The 16632-nt window shown below is 43.9% G+C and overlaps 1 protein-coding gene and 1 non-coding gene across 4 annotated transcripts in view; both read right to left on the reverse strand.

The window, feature by feature from the left end:
• Positions 1–273: 273 nt before the first annotated feature.
• The window catches only part of LOC146890328 (protein arginine N-methyltransferase 9-like), a 51501-nt gene continuing 35142 nt past the window's right edge, over positions 274–16632 (reverse strand). For all 3 annotated transcript variants that reach the window (XM_087900483.1, XM_087900485.1, XM_087900484.1), the window contains 2 exons: positions 2561–2736; positions 274–550 (listed from right to left, as the gene is read on the reverse strand). The gene's annotated coding sequence lies outside the window, so the exon portion shown is untranslated. The remainder of the gene's footprint in view (positions 551–2560; positions 2737–16632) is intronic.
• On the reverse strand, positions 8732–8833 carry LOC146890329 (U6 spliceosomal RNA). The gene has a single exon (XR_014999230.1). It is a non-coding gene; the product is annotated as a U6 spliceosomal RNA (small nuclear RNA).

The raw sequence follows: 16632 nt of genomic DNA on the forward strand, positions 1-16632 counted from the left end.
AACATCTAAGGGGCAAAGGTTACAGATGTCAATCAAAGAAAGGTAAGGGGGGGAGACTTCATGTAAAACAAGGGGTGGGGTTGAGACTGTGGCAAGATTTTTCATTTGACCTTAGAGGCTCTGTCACTGTGACTGTTTTGAAGTGTTTCTACTGTGTTGCTGTGTTAATGGCTCTAGTGTACGAGCACTAGTCCCTGGCTCCTCTTATCGGCCTGCCTTGGGCTCAGTTTCACCTCACATCCTATCAGTTGCAGTTTGAAAGGAAGCAAACTATTCAGATTAAAAATGTTTTTATTCCCCATATTCTTAAAGAGTTAAAAAAATTTTCAGAGTAAATATAAGCACCACAATTTACTAATATTTCATGTTTTGGTCTTAGTTGTGTTGAGCAGAGTCATGGACGAAACGCTGTGCAAATCCTCAAACGTTAATCAGAGTCCCCACATTCGCTTGCACAGACGCTGCCTCTGCCCTTCCTGTTTCTGCTCAGGCCACAGTTGTTTTCCCAGCACAAGGATACACAGCGCGTTCAGTGCTCATCTCGCGGAGTCTGCAGAGGAAGCAGAGAACATCACTGTCTTCCTCTTCCAAGAGCACATTCACCACAGGGTGCCGAGAAGGGAGGGTTAGGTCCTTCCAGCCACGCCTTGCCCTCTGGCACCCAGACTCAGCTTCCCAGGGGGAGAAGACAAACTGGCTTTTGCAGTTCTAGGTAACATTTCCCACAACCCCTAGTTCACAAATATTGACATTTTGGGAAAAAAAAAATGCTTTGAAAAAAAAAAGTTGAAATGTTTATTTTTTTTAAATAAATATGCACTATCTTGGGATTTTTAAAAATAGTTTTATCCATCAGCAACTAGATAGTCTAGAAAATGAACTTCCAACGGGGTTTTCTAATCTTTTCTTTTTCTACCAGGGAAGTCCTTCCAACCAGCAGAACAGAGTGAGTTTAAGGCCCTTTTCTCTAGAAAGTGCTGCAGCCACCCTCTTGGATGTTATTTTTTCCTGAATAACCAATCTGTAAATCATAGTAAATTTGAGATTATTTTCCGTAAAGTGTTTTCTTTTTTTCCTTTGTGCTATTTCCTTCCACTGACCTCCGTGGATCTTCGGAGCCCAGCCTGATTCCGCTGTGGAACTACAGCGCAACCTGGTGGTCATTTCTGTTCCCTGCCACGGTTTGCGGGCGTGAATGGCCGAAATACAGGGAAGCACTGTGTGTCCGTGCCAGTGGAAAACAACCAGCGAATAATCCATAGTACTGCTCTCCAAGCATAATCACCATGCAAGAAACTTTTAAAATGTTTAACAGCAATATTCCTTTTAATAATACTTCGGGACGATTGCTGGTGCGTCGTTACATCAACAGAATCGTTAGCCTTCCTATTCCTCCACAATTCTTTTCTTTTCTATGGAGACTGGGAACAGGGTACTACTCACTATGGATCCCAGGCTGTCCTGGAACTGGCTATGTGCACAAGGCTAATTTAGGACTCACAAAAGATCCTCTGCCTCTGCTCTGCCTCCTGAGTGCCGCTATGCCTGGCTAACACTCCCCTTTTCCTGACTTCTGCATTTATCTAAGTAATGTTTTTTTTTAAACTATTCTTATGTAAAGACCTTATAAAGAACTTAAGCTAAGTATTTGTCAACTGTAGGAGGAGTCTTTTCCTTGTATATAGGAAAGTGTTCAAAAGAAAGAACATGCCTTTGTCCTGGGATTTTGTTATAGTTTTCAAATTCTAGATAATTTGACTTATTTCATTCTGCAAAGCGTGCCTCAGCCTCCCCAAAGGAGTGCTGGCTTCTAGAATGCCCAGCGCTGGAAATGCTAAGGGATTTGGTTTCAGTTTCTTTGCAGGGATGGAGCTAGAATTCCAAAGCAGTTTATCAGAGTGGCATGACTAGCCCTTGTTCATTGTTGTTGTTGTTTTATTTTTGTTTGCTTTGAGATAGGGTCTCTGTGTCTAACTAAGCCTAGACTGGTGTCAAATTCAAATTCTTACTGCCTCAGTATCTTGAGAGCTGGAATTACAGGAAGTCATTCTGCAGAAATGAGTGGTTTTAAGTAGCTCCTTCAGACACACATTAGTAGTTTGCTACCGAAACTGGAAACACATCAGAAGTTCCTCTCGCTGCGATGTACATATTCAAATGGGGAAATCCAATTATCTGCTCTTGTTGTGGAGTTTCACCAGAGAAGACGTCTCAAATATGGGCTTAAGCCAATGGAAAGCCGTTATAAGGCAGCCAGTGACTACAGCAGGTGTACAGGACCCCACTGTAGAACCGGAGCTTTCTCAGGGTGGGCTTTTAAGTACAGAAACCACGTTCCGTCAACAAGAACAGTTAGCCAAAAGGCAAGGTTAGTACATTTAGGGATTTCTCCTGACCTATGGCCTTTGATGGACAAGGTCTTTGCTTTGGCAGATGCACTGTCTGTCCCCATGCTGATTTACAGCCTGAATGGGGCTTCCATCGTGGCGTCCTACGAAGGACGGGGGCCTGTTACCCTCTGGTTACTATGCTGCAGCCAAACTGCCCACATTTTCTTTACCGTGGTCAGTGACAGCCTCCTTTGCTTCGCTTCTTCTTTTCCTCTGGATATCAGCTTCAAAACACACGGGAACACTTGAGACCGAGCATCGCTCCAGCGGGTCAAACGGACACAGCTGAAGTGTGCTGACGTCAGAAAGACTCGGGCTATATATGCTCCTTACAAGTTACTGGCATCTAGGTGGAAAGAAGCCAAAAATGAAGAAAAAGTTTAGAAAATTCACTACAGATTATCAAAATCACAGCTGTGCACATAGTAGCTTTTTCCGTCATGGCAAAATACAGCCAGTAAGAAAGAACGTTAGAAGATCCGGGTCATGATTCTCGGTTCAGCGCTTCCATAAGAATCCAATCTGAGATGCAGACAATACTGCAACCATGTTTGGATGTGTGCGTGTGTGTGTGTGCATGTGTGTGTGTGTGCGTGTGCATGTGTGTGTGTCTGTGTATGTGTGTGTATGCATGTGCGTGTTATGAGGTATACACCAAAGGAAACTACTCAGACCTGGGTTCAAATCACTAGAAGTTTCTATTGGCTGGCTGGTGACTACACTGGGCATCTGGGACACAAGTGTAGTCCTGACCCTTTCTCAAGGCGAGCTTTGAAACATGACGACCACATCTGGGATGGACACACCTCAGTTAACAAGAACAGTTAGCCAGAAGCAGAACTACAGAAGCCCAAAGCCAGGTTAGTACACTTAGAGACTTCCTCAGAACTATGGACTTTGATGGATTGGGTTGTTTTTGTTCTGGCAGGGGCTGCTGCCTGTATACTGGGTTTCAAGGCCTGAATGGTTCTTCCATCATTGAGCCAGTTGTGCTAAGGTTTGGGGCCTGTTACATATGTCTGTGTGTGTGTGTGTGTGTGTGTGTGTGTGTGTGTGTGTGTGTGTATAAAATCTTAACATATTTACATGTGTATATTAAAATATGTTATAAATATATATGTGATATACCAGAAATATAGCCTATACATTTATATATAAACAACATTAACATAAATATAACATATAATGCATTAATTTTATATAATATACATATTACATTATATTCCATAAACATGTATCTTAAATTATATACCATATTATATAATAAAATAAATTTTAAATGCTATAAATATGTAATAAAATGCTAGATATTAAATTTATGTTTGTGTATGCGTTTTGTGCAAATATATTCCATGTAAAATCTTTTTGAGGCGTTGCAGATAGCCAAGAGTGACTTTGAACTTCCAATCCTCCTGCCTCTATTTTCCAAGTGCTAGGATTATGGTCGTTGACTGCCATGTCTGATTTTTTTTCATTGCTGGGGAACAAAATTAGAACTTCCTGCATGTTAGGATAGCACTCTACCCACAAAACTACAGCCCCACTATAGGGTTCACTTTTGCTACTGAACTCCCTTAAGCATAAGTCTACGTTCTCTTTCAAACTGGCAAACTGTTCAGAGGAGTCTCAGAACAGGTGCACCTAAACCCAATACTCAAGAGGCAGGAAGATCGTGAGTTTGAGGGCAACTTGTGCTACATAGTTCAAGTCTGGCCTGCATGGTTTCATCTTAACCATCCTCTCTTACCACATAGACATCAGTGTCCCAGCCCCCTTCTTCCTGCAGAAATACCCTATCTCCTGTGAGAGCTTTACTCCTCTGTCCTGTTGCTGGTAAGAAGGATCCTTTGGTACTACTGTCCTTTATTAGAGTTTCTGAACAGACAGGGATCAGAGGCTGCTGAAGCTTCTTAGAAATTTTCTTCATCAGGGATTTGAAAAGTCTGCAGGTCAAGGTTGGCTCAGGCCACAGATTTGCCACAGATCTACAAAACGTCTAGTCACGACTCTGTGCTTTTTTGAATTACCGGGTCCAGCAGAAGGTAATGCTGGACTCTCAAACTTGGGAAATATGTATGTTTTCTCCTCAAGAAAGACAAAATCCGCATGTTTTTCTTTCATAACTAACAATAACATTGGTGCAAGGTGTCTGAGGTGTAAATTGGCAGTTCATAGGCATTAAAACCTCTGTGTGCTCCCAGGAGTCCATAGACATTAAAACCTCTGTGTGTTCCCAGCATAAAAGCATTAATTCCATATGGGAACAGTCCTAGAGGATACAGGCTTGCTAATACAGTAACTCACAAAGAGTTTCACAGAATACAGAGAAAACTCCGAGAGCCTTTAAGCATCTTACAGTCTTGCATGTAGGTGGAAGGAAACCTGTGGTCTATTAACACAGCTTAAGAAAGTCATTGATACTGGAAACTGTTTCTTGGGTGATCCAGTAAATATCAGCAGCCAACCCTGATATGCTTACAGCTGAAATTCCACAAGAAAATGAAAAATCTTGATTTTATTTGCATCCCTTTGTTCCCACTTCCTTGAACTTCACTTTTAAAAGCCCCTTATTTTTGGGGGCTGAAGTCACAGCAACTCCAGCTGCATGGGGCACCATGCCTCGGGTATCCACAGGCACCCCTACACACCGCATACACAGATGCATACACGTAATTAAATAAAACTTGCTCCTCAACCAAGGAGTGAGACAGATTTGGGGTCACTGTCTTCTATCTCCTCCAGCTTTGCAAGCAGAGCTGCCTCCCCTCTTAGCCTGAGCTCAGTTTCATTCCCTTGCCCTGTTGGTCAAGAGCCAGATGGGCCCACTGTCTTTCACAGACACTCTCTTATCTAGCCACCTCAGTCATGTTATAGAGAAGGGATTAGCATCGCCACTTAGGTTAGAAAACTCAGTCTCCAAGATAAAAACACTGCTGCTCCAAATCCCTTAGCTATTGGGTGGCAGACTTCCTGTTCCAAAGCAGGCCCTCCATAGGACTGTGATTAAGTGGACAAACCTACCTAGTGCAAGAATATTCCAAGGAGAGCAGGAGTAGATGGCAAGTCTTTCCCTGCCATTCCAGCTAGCGAACTGAAATGCTCTCACCTCTGCAAACAAGACCACCCTTCTTAGCTTTCGAAGTCTTGTATTTTTGGAAAAGAACAAAGCATCAACACCAGCCTGAGGTTCCCTAAGCCTTACTTGGGCTTTTTTAGCTAAGGGACTCTCTAGCAAGCAACCTTTGCCAATTTTGAACCTCAAATTTGTTTGGGAACTTCTGACGCCTTTTCAATCTTTTAAGGTACATTAAAAAGACAACCAACTGCTTTTAAATAAAAATTCCCAAGGGTGTGTTTGGTTGGTTCACTTGGTTTGTTTTTTAGACAGGTATCACTGTATAGCCTGGCTAGCCGGGAACGCTCTACATAGCCCCGACTGGCCTTAAACTCACAGAAGATCCACCTGCCTCTACCTCTCTGCCTCTCTCCCTCTCTCTCTGCCTCTCTCTCTGCCTGCCTCTCTGCCTCTGCCTCTGCAGTACTGGATTAAAGGAGTGCACAACCACATGGCCTCCAAAGAGCAGTAAGTAGAAACGACGTTCACAAGTCATACAGTGAAGATGTCTGTGGTTTTTATTGCTAGGATCAATGTCTCTGTGACGTGTCACCTATGTTCATACTTTTTGTAGATGACATATTTCAGGGCTGGTAAGATGGCTCACTGGACAAAAGGCGCTTCCCTGGGACCCACACGGTGGGAAGAGAGATCCAACCCCACAAGTTGTCCTCTGATGCCCATGAGAAATCTGTGGAACATGTGCACACATACACAACAAATAAATATAGAAATTTTAAAAATTAAATAACACATGTCAGTTTAAAATTAATGAAAATATATGTGTTTTGTTTCCATGTGATTTTTATCAAGACTACTCTTAAGTGACTCAGCTGATGTTAAACCTTTTCTGAGACCAAATTAGATCAAAATTTCTTGAATTCTGTCCAAAAACACTTACAATAATGTAGTAATACTTTTCTACTAACAGGTGGGACATTTGCTTTAAGATAGTCTGATGTGCATAAGGCAAAGTTCCAAAAATAATTATGAGTATATGGCCTATAATATGCTACAACTAGCCTTGTCTGCATCATGGGCCATTAATCAACAACAATTGATACTGACCTCTGTTAATCCCACCATGCAAGAAAAAAAAAACTACCACAATTTTGAGCCGAATTTGAAGCAAGCTTCATTTTTATTGGGGTGTACCCGAGATCTGGCCCGTGACTGCCTCCTAAGTCAGGTTAAAAAACATCCCTGAGGTCACCTCTTAGACCCCTTTTAAGAAGTAAAATCACGGGCAGTGGCAAAGCAAGTTCACAGAAGCAAGACAATGGAGCAATGAGGAAGTACAGAAAAATCTCAAAAGATCTACAGCTGTCAGCATGTGGTTACCATGTGATTAGGAAAGGTTGGGGTGATCAGGGAAGGTCAGGGTGTTCTCAAAAACAAGTCAAGGGCATGAGTGGGGGCAGATCAGGTTCCAGGAAACAGAGACTTTGAAACTAAGCTCCAAAATGGAGTCAGGCAGGTTCCTTACCTACAGCAATAGTTCAATATGAAACCCTGTGCACAGAAGCTACTCCAGACCCCATCTGCAATTGCTCTGAACAGTTCACCAAATTGAAGTGTGTAGCGTTAAGTCTGCCTCTCCAGCTCCATTAGGGTTAGTTTAAAAGTTTCTCCATGCATTTGGTTGCAACCTTACTTGAAATCAGATTGTGACCTCCTATTGTGACAAGTAGCCAAGTCTCAGGCAATCACAGGCAGCCAGCTGTGCAAACTCTGCTCAAACAAGACAGACATGAAGTGGAAGCAACTGGACTTGATCTATAATCACACACTTCCACTTCTGTAGCTGCTTCCTTGTATGATCACTGGCCTGTGATAGAATGCATGCCTGAATGCATGCCTGAAGCACAGTAAGGAGAGCCTTCTGATCTGTGGCTGAAGGGGACCCGGCCCAGGGCAGCGGGGAAAGCACAGCAGCAGCCGTGGCCGGAAGCTTTCAGGCTGTGGACGGTTGCTCACTTCTGGGAAGATTAATACAGAGACAAGACAGGAAGTTGATCCAGGCTATAAACTTCAAGGTTGCCCAGCAACCTACTTCCTCTAGCTAGTCCCTACCTCCTCCATGTTCCAAGCCTCCAAAAACAATGCCAGATGGGAAGCAAGTGTTCAAAAGCCTGAGCCTGTGGGACACTTTTCGTTCAACCACAGCATTTTGGATTGGTTTGGGTTTTGGTAGTGGTGGAGTCTCACATATTCTAGGCTGGCCCCAAACTTGCTCAGTAGCCAAAGATAACTTTGAATTGTGTGGTGTGTGTGTGTGTGTGTGTGTGTTTTAGATATTTGTTTGCTATTATGTTAAAATACATTCTTGGGACTTTTATGAGGAAGAGATAACAAATTTCTTTTTTCTCCATTTTTTTTTTAGGCAAAGTCATTCAGGTGGTGGCAGTGCACACCTTTAATCCCAGCACAAAAGAGGCAGAGCCAGGCGGATCTCTCTGAATTTGAGGTCAGCCTGATCTACAGAGCAAGTTTCAGAACAGTCAAGGCTACGTAAAGAAACCCAGTCTGGTAAAACCAAAACAAACAAAACAAATCTTAGACAGGGTCTTATTGTGTAACTGATTGTCCTGGAACTAAGTAGACCAGGACAGCCTCAAACTCACAGAGCCTGCCTCAGTGCTGGGATTAAAGGTGTGCACCACCAAGCCCAAAGATACTGAACTTTTTCAAAAGCCTTTCCTGTGTATATTGGGAGTATTGTGCAGTTTCTGTCTGAAAGTCTTCTCTTGTTGTATTGTGTTAACTGAGGAGTGGCGAGCTTGTGTAACTGTCATGGTCACTTGCCTACCTGGTCACATTGCATCATCAGGAAACAGACAAAAGAATGTGTGTACTCAGATCATTTTCTCCATTTTATTCATTCTAGGATTCAGACCCATGGAAAGGCATAGGCCACATCCAGATGAGCCCAGTGCAGTGGGCACACTCACCACACCCAGATGAGCCCAGTGCAGTGGGCACAGACATCACATCCAGATGAGCGCAGTGCAGTGGGCACAGTCATCACACCCAGATGAGCCCAGTGCAGTGGGCACAGACATCACGCCCAGATGAGCCCAGTGCAGTGGGCACAGTCACTGTGGGTAGACATACGGCCTGGGGACAGTACATATGAGACTGGGCCACCTTAGGGAAGTCTGAAAGTGCCATTTAAGAAATAAAGATTTTACCCAACAAGTGGAAAGAAGAGAGTCCTTTTTTTCTTTAGTGTAGGGAACACTTCAAAATTTGCATCTCATTCTTGTGCAGGGCCATGCTAATCTCTGTATTGTTACAATTTTAGTATGTGTGCTGAAGAAGTAAGCACCAAAGAGACGTTATTACAGGCAAATATGACATAATAGATTGTTTTATCACATTCATATGGCCGTGGAGTAGAGTATAAAGAAGGCAAGGTTGGTTAGCAAGTGTCCTAGTCATTGTCCTGTGGCTGTGAAGAGACATCGTGAACAAGGCAACTCTTTTTTTAAAAGCATTTAATTGGGGACTTGCTTACATTTTCAGAGGTTCCTAACATCATGGTGGGAAGCATGGTGACAGGCAGGCAGACTAAAGAAGTAGCTAAGAGTTTACACCAAAGCCCATCCCCAGCGACACACTTCCTCCAACAAGGCCACACCTCCTGAGTCTTTCAAAAAGTGTCACTCTTGACGATCAGTGTTCAGATCTTGGAGCCTATAGAGGCCGTTTTCTTTCAAGCTACCATCCACAGGAAGCTTCTGACAGTCTACAGAGGCCCATGGTCATAAAGATCCAACCAGGATTAAGGAATAGGAAGGCACAGTCTGCAGATCAAGCAACCAGAATCTCATCATGGAGAGAAGGAAGAATAAAGGAGGCTCCTTTGCTGAACCAGAATTCACAAGCAAGAATTTGGGGACTTGGATGTAAGAAGATGAGGACAGCTCACTCAGGATACTGACATTTCTCTAAAAGTACACTTTAGGATTTCTAAATGGTCTGAAACTGTGGCATGGTCCAACTTTCTGGAAGCAACTCAGACCTGAGGGAGGGGGTAATCCCTTCTCCCTGTTGCCCACCCACTCCGTAAGGAGGAGGGGCTCCCTTGTCCATACTGCCCACCCACTCCGTATCTTTGTAACTCTTCTTTCTTTCTTTCTTTCTTTCTTTCTTTCTTTCTTTCTTTCTTTCTCTCTCTCTCTCTCTCTCTCTCTCTCTCTCTCTCTTTCTTTCTTTTTTTCTTTCTTTCTTTTTGATTCAGTCTCTCTGGAGCTCAAACCTGGAACTCACTGATTTGGATAGATTGGCTGGCCAGAGAGCACCAGAGGTCTGCCTGTCTCGGGCTTCCCGGCACAGAGGTCACAGGTCCGTGCTGCCATGCCTAGCTTTCTCATAGATTCTGGCATGGTAAGCACTTTACAAATGAAACTCTTCCAAGCCCCTTCTCCTAGGTCCTTACTACAATGTGCCTGCTTATACCAGCAGTCATCATTAGAATCACTGTCCTGAAGGGCTTCCTCTGTTTGCCACCTCAAGCTTAGGACTCCTCCCCACTGCCCCCATGCCCAGGCTGTTTGCACCATAACGATGTAGGCTCTGCTTTACACAGCTTCTTGGAAAGATCATCCCTAAAAAAAGAGAAGGTGGCAAATGTCCACATCGAGATACAACCATGGTCCTAGCCAATGCTCCAGCTGTAAACCATCAAATGGCCTTCTGTAGAATAATCATTCTGCACACTGTGAATATGCATTCCTTTCATTGGTTAATAAAAAGCTGACAGGCTGGTAGTCAGGCATGGTATAGGTGGAACAGCCAGACGCAGAGGACTCTGGGAGGAGAAAGGGTGAAGTCAGGAGAGACGCCAGCCACCGAGGAAGCAGGCCATGTAGAAAATGAATCCTTGAGCCACTCAATGAAATATGGGTTAATTTAAGTGTAAGAGTTAGCTAGTAGCCTGAGCCCCTTCTCATTTATAAAGCCAAGCATTTATAAAGAATATTTAGGAACTGTCGGTTGGGACAGAAAAGCGCCGCCTAAAAATGCCAGTGCAGAGGCTCTGACCATGCCATGCCCAGACAACTGTCCTACAGAAGCTGCATCCCCAGAGCAGGATTCCTCAAGCCACCACGTTCCTGGTACTGTGTCACCGGGAACAGGAAATGGATACAAGCATGAGCTGGTGAGGTGGCTCAGCAGGAAAGGGACTTGCTACCAAACCTGATGACCCGAGTTTGATCCTCAGAACCCACAGGATGGGAAGAAAGAACAATTCGTGCAAGTCATCCTCTGAACGCCATAATTGTGCAGTGGTGCCTGAGCAAGCCCGTGAGCACATGCGCGCATGCACACACATTTTATAGTGCTATCTTGCTATTCCCATTTGTTTGGGTTTTTTTCACTAAAGGAATGTAAAATATCTAGGAAGATGAAAGACTGCTCTGATTTCAGCTTGAGAGAAGAGTGGAGAACTAGCGGAGAGAAGGTCGAGAACTAACAGAGGGAAGGTCAAGAACTAGCAGAGGGAAGGTCAAGAACTAACAGAGAGAAGGTAGAGAACTAACAGAGAGAAGGTAGAGAACTAACAGAGAGAAGGTAGAGAACTAACAGAGAGAAGGTAGAGAACTAACAGAGAGAAGGTTGAGAACTAGCAGACAGAAGGGCAGAGAACTAGCAGAGAGAAGAGTAGAGAACTAGCGGAGAGAAGGTCGAGAACTAGCGGAGAGAAGGTCGAGAACTAGCGGAGAGAAGGTCGAGAACTAGCGGAGAGAAGGTCGAGAACTAGCGGAGAGAAGGTCGAGAACTAGCGGAGAGAAGGTCGAGAACTAGCGGAGTGAAGGTCGAGAACTAGCGGTCATGGTCAGGGCTCTGGCACAGGAGCAGAGCCATCAGAGTGCTAGAGGAGCAGAGACTGATTATAGCAATTAGACTTTGCACACATGGCGAACGCTAAGGAAGTGAACTAACTTCAGAGGGTCTGAGAAAGAGTCACAAACCAACCCTAAGACCTGGCATGAGGGGCTCTTACAGTAGCTTGCGGGGAAGCCTAAGCTACTCCTGCTGCGGGCTGTTGAAGGCAAGCTCGAGCTGCAGGCTGGCTGCGGGCTACAGGACATTTCCTCTGCGCTCTGCCAACAAGGATCTGCCTGGGCAGGAAGGAGGATCTGCTTCTTTGTTTTGGTAGCAACAGTTCATTCACTCAGGAAGATGAACCGTAAACAACACAGAAGAACACAGGATACCAGGCAGTGGTGGCACACACCTTTAATCCCAGCACTTGAGAGACAGAGGCAATAGGATCTCTATGAGTTCAAGGCCATCCTGGTCTACAGAGTGAGTTCCAGGCAGCCAGGGCTACACAGAGAAACTGTGTCAAAGAAGAAGAGGAGGAGGAGAATGCAGGAACAGTTAGAGGCCTACCTGCCATTCTAACCATGGTGACCTGAGAGTAACTGTCCTGCCTCGTCCCTCGTTCTAAATCTCATTCAAGCTCATCTCTGGCCTGATATATCCAGAATCACTCATAGAACATAATTCACTTCGAATTTTTCTTTTCTTTTCTTTTTTAGAATTTATTTTTATGTGCTTTGATGTTTTGCCTGCAAGTATGTCTGTGTGAGGGTGTTGTATCCACTGGGATTGGAATTAGAGACATTTGTGGGTGCTGGGAATTGCACCCAAGTCTTCTGAAAGAAAGCAGTCAGTGCTCTTAACTACTGAGCCATCTCTCCAGTTCTGAATAAATTTCTTATGTACAGAAAACTGTGTGATCACTCTTAGGTACATTTACCTTAGCACAGTTCAGCATTTCATACCAGTAGTAATGTTGACACTACTTTATTAGAATCAAGAGCTTCGTATCAGAAAGAAAAGTCAGGGGAAGTGGAACACAGTCTTGGAAGTTCTTATATTCCTCTTAAAATGTATTTATCAAACACTGTGCATGCCAGGATATGCCATGCCAGTACGAGTAAAACTGGGATTGCCTGTCACAGCCCTTTAAACTCTGCTTCACTGGGTAGACTATTGACATAGAACATTAGTAACATTTATGCTAGTCTATGCCAGTCACTAAGATTCTGAGTCACAACTGTGTCATAAAGGAGTCAGGAGTCAACGGTGAGGTTTGTATCTAATATTTATTCCCATAATCATTTATTCACTTGGTATTGACTTGGGAATCATGTTCAATGCTTGAAGAATAAAGGTGTAGAGCTAGACAAAAGAGAATAAGCCACAAGGAACAATATCCTACGTCAGCAAAGTGCAATCAAATGTATAAAATATTCTTATGTCTACTAGCCACTGGCTGGCATGTGTCTTACCTGTTAAACATTGCAAAATTCCAAATAGAATAAAAGACACTCTGGTCACCAGACTGTCCTGTTGCGCAACAAGGGAGGACTTACAAGTCTCTCTCTCTCTCTCTCTCTCTCACAAGCACACACACACACACACACACACAGTAGGCGCAGTGTTGGTACAAGTCTCTCTCTCTCACACACACACGCACGCACACACACACACACACACACACACAGCAGGCGCAGTGTGTTGGTACAAGTCTCTCTCTCTCACACACACACACATGCACACACACACACAGCAGACGCAGTGTGTTGGTACAAGTCTCTCTCTCTCACACACACACATGCACACACACACACACACACACACACACACACACAGCAGGCACAGTGTGTTGGTACAAGAGGACAGACACTTCATGGCTGTGCTGCAGGAGGTGAATCCCCGACCACTGTGCACACTTAGAGAAGTGCTGAGAGACCCTGGGGGATTCAACCTAGCTGCTAGCAGGAGATCCTTCTTTAAGATGCCATTTTGCACATCCACTTATTCTGCCACCCCCATCCCATTCACACCCCTGCTGCTAGGCTGCTTGAGGGAGGGTTACTGTACTCATCAAAGGAAGAAACACCTGATGTCTTCTCAGCAACGCAGGAGGTGGCATAAAATGAGTGAAGATGACAGGCCAGGCCGAGAGACAGTGTCAGCAGGCATAGAAGAAGGTCGGGCATTCTAAGCAAGGGGGTGTCACAACCAAGGAAAAAGACACATGGTTCCCTTAGTAAAACGCTAATCAGAAGCACGTACTCAGTAAATGTTCTTTTTGTTTGTTTGGTTGGTTGGTTTAGAGGTTTTTGTTTGTTTTTTGTTTTTGTTTTTTGAGATAGAGTTTCTCTGTGCAACAGCCCTGACTGTACTAGAACTTACTTTAAAGACAAGGCTGGCCTCAAAATGGCAGCTATCATCTGCCTCTGCCTACCAAGTGCTGGGATTAAAAGCGTGCACCACCACTGCCCCGCTCCATGCACCAAATGCTTATTGGATGGCTGGATCACATTCAGAAAATCTTCACGGCCAGTCCACTCCAAAGCCAGTGCATAAAGAAAGTCACAGTGTCTTGGGAACTATTCAAAGCCTCAAGACAAATATGGCAGCAATTTTACCAGGTTTTCTGATGGATGAACTGTTTAAAATATTTGCTCATACATACCAGTGTACACATTATACGTGTGTCTGTGAGCATTTGCAAACTGTCCAGTTCTGGTAAGGTCTCCGATGGGGGTTTTAAAGGCTAGGTGTGGGTGTGCTTATATAATCTCATATTCCTGGGTGAGAGTGTAGCAACCCCAGTTGGGTCCCATCCTGGGCTACTCAGTGAGAGCATGCCTCCAAATTGCTTTTGACGAAGAAATTTGTATCTTCGTGCTATGCAAAGACTCTGGGAGACCAATGTTCACTCTTTATCGTTAGAGATTCTATGATGGGAAAGCGCGTAAAGTGTGACTAGAGGGTTCCACTGAGCAAAGTAAAAAAAAAAAAGGGGATAAAATTGTACCTGAAATATAAGCTATAGGATTACTAGTGTTTCTTTCTCTTTTTTTTTTTGAAGAAAGAGCAGCCATGAATCTGTTGATTTAACTCAATAGTAAAGTAGATTATGTGACCCTTATAATAAATACAGTATTATATACCACATAATAAATATTTATAATGAGTTGTTGTAAAAGGGGAACAGACTGCTTTTTGTTCCGCCCAGCTCCCATCCGTTGGACTATGCCAATTTGTAGTGATGAGGCAAGCAGGCCTACTTTTCATCCCGCCCAGCTCCCACATGGCTAGCTTAACACCCGAAATAACAACATACAAATTGTATTCATTTAAACACTGCCTAACCCATTATCTCCAGTCCCTTATAGGCTAACTACCACATATTGATCTAACCCATTTCTATTATCTGTATTGCCACTTGACTTTGGCTTACAGGCATGAGTCTAACCAGCGTCTGTCTAGGAGAGGAGAGTCATACATCTGCCTGACTCTGCTTTCTTTCTCCCAGCATTCTGTTTAGTCTACTCCAAATATCTGAATTCTGCCCTATCAAAAAGCCAAGGCAGTTTCTTTATTAACCAATGAAAGTAACACATAGAGAGAAGGCCCACCTACTCCAATCAGTAATATAAATATTATTATGGAGATGTAAATTTCTACCAACAGGATTCCATAACAAGAAACTGAAGTATTATCAACTATTGTCTATCTTTTTGTGTGTCAGTGATATTTGTGTGCGATCTGTGTTACTGTATCTGAGTGTGGGTGCATGCATGCGCAGTTCTGTGTGTGACCTGTACTCCTGCATATGGGTGTGGGTGCATGCATGTGCAGTTCTGTGTGTGACCTGTACCTCTGTACCTGAGTGTGGGTGCATACATGTGCAGGTCTGTGTGTGACCTGTACTCCTGTATCCAAGTGTGGGTGCATGCATGAGCAGGTCTGTGTGTGACCTGCACTCCTGTATCCGAGTGTGAGTGCATGCACGTGCAGGTTTGTGTGTGACCTGCACTCCTGTATCCGAGTGTGGGTGTGTGCATGTGCAGGTCCGTGTGTGACCTGTACTCCTGTACCTGAGTGTGAGTCAGGTATGTGTAGGTCAGAGTATAGTCTCAGTGACAATCTTTGCCACCCACCTTTTAAAAAAATTAATTTGAGTATGTGCACATGTGTGTGTGTTTGTGATTGTGAGTACAAGCGGACCACAAGAGAACATTGGATGCCCTGGATCTGCAGACAGAACATCAACCTGCATGACATGAGGGCTGGGAAGAACTTGGTCCTCTGCAAGAGCAGTACATACTCTTAACTACTGATCCTTCTCTCCAGTCCTACTTCCCACCTGTGTGAGGAGGGGCTTCTTGCTCTGTGCATCCCGAGTGCCAGGCTACCTGGTCCCCAAACTTCTGGAGATTCTGCTGCCTGTTCTCTCATCTCACATAAGAGCCCATTACCCGGCCAGCTAGCTACCCAGCCCCTAAACAAGTCTTTAAGACTTGGTATACATGTCAGCAGTGGTTGTATATGCCTTTAATCTCAGCACTCGAAAGGCAGAGACAAGCGGATCTCTGTGAGTTCATAACCAGCCTGGTCTACAGAGCAAGTTCCAGAAAGGCTCCAAAGCTACAGAAAAACCTTGTCTCAGAAAAAAAAAAATGGTATATACACACACACAGACTAAAAAAAATTAAATTTCCCAATCTTAAAATAATCTGGCTACGAAAACTACAGTTTCTTCCCAAAGCTAAAATTCTTTAAATCCTGAATAAACACAATATATAAATAATGCAATATGTAATAATATAACAAGAGCTCCTTATTAGAAATATTAGAGATTAATTATTATTGGAAAGAAACTAGGCCGTCAAGCTTTCTTGGGTATTACCTATTCTTGCACAAAAATCAACTAACTATCAAGGTCAAAATTTGCTTTCTCCCTCTCCCTCTCTCTCTGTCTCTCTCTCTCTCTGTCTCTCTCTCTCAACGCATGAAGCACAGATATGGCTCTCGCCTAACAGCAATGCGGTTGACTCAGTGTTCCTGTAAACTTCTGACTTAGAGATTGTCACCCATTTGCTCCTCCAGAGACACACGGCCCTGATTTCAGGACACCTGTCACATCGTATCACACTTTTTTAAGATGCCCATGACAGTGCAACCGAAAATTCAAATTTAATGAATTTGAGTGGGTCAGCAGCACCCTTCCCGTGATTTTCAGCTGGTTTTTGAGGCCGACATTTCTATGCAAGGTGAGCAGCTATGCAAAGCTGAGCCCATCCCACAGAGGTA

This window comes from Myodes glareolus, chromosome 22 (assembly GCF_982192425.1).
Source record: "Myodes glareolus chromosome 22, mMyoGla1.1, whole genome shotgun sequence".
NCBI lineage: Eukaryota > Metazoa > Chordata > Mammalia > Rodentia > Cricetidae > Myodes > Myodes glareolus.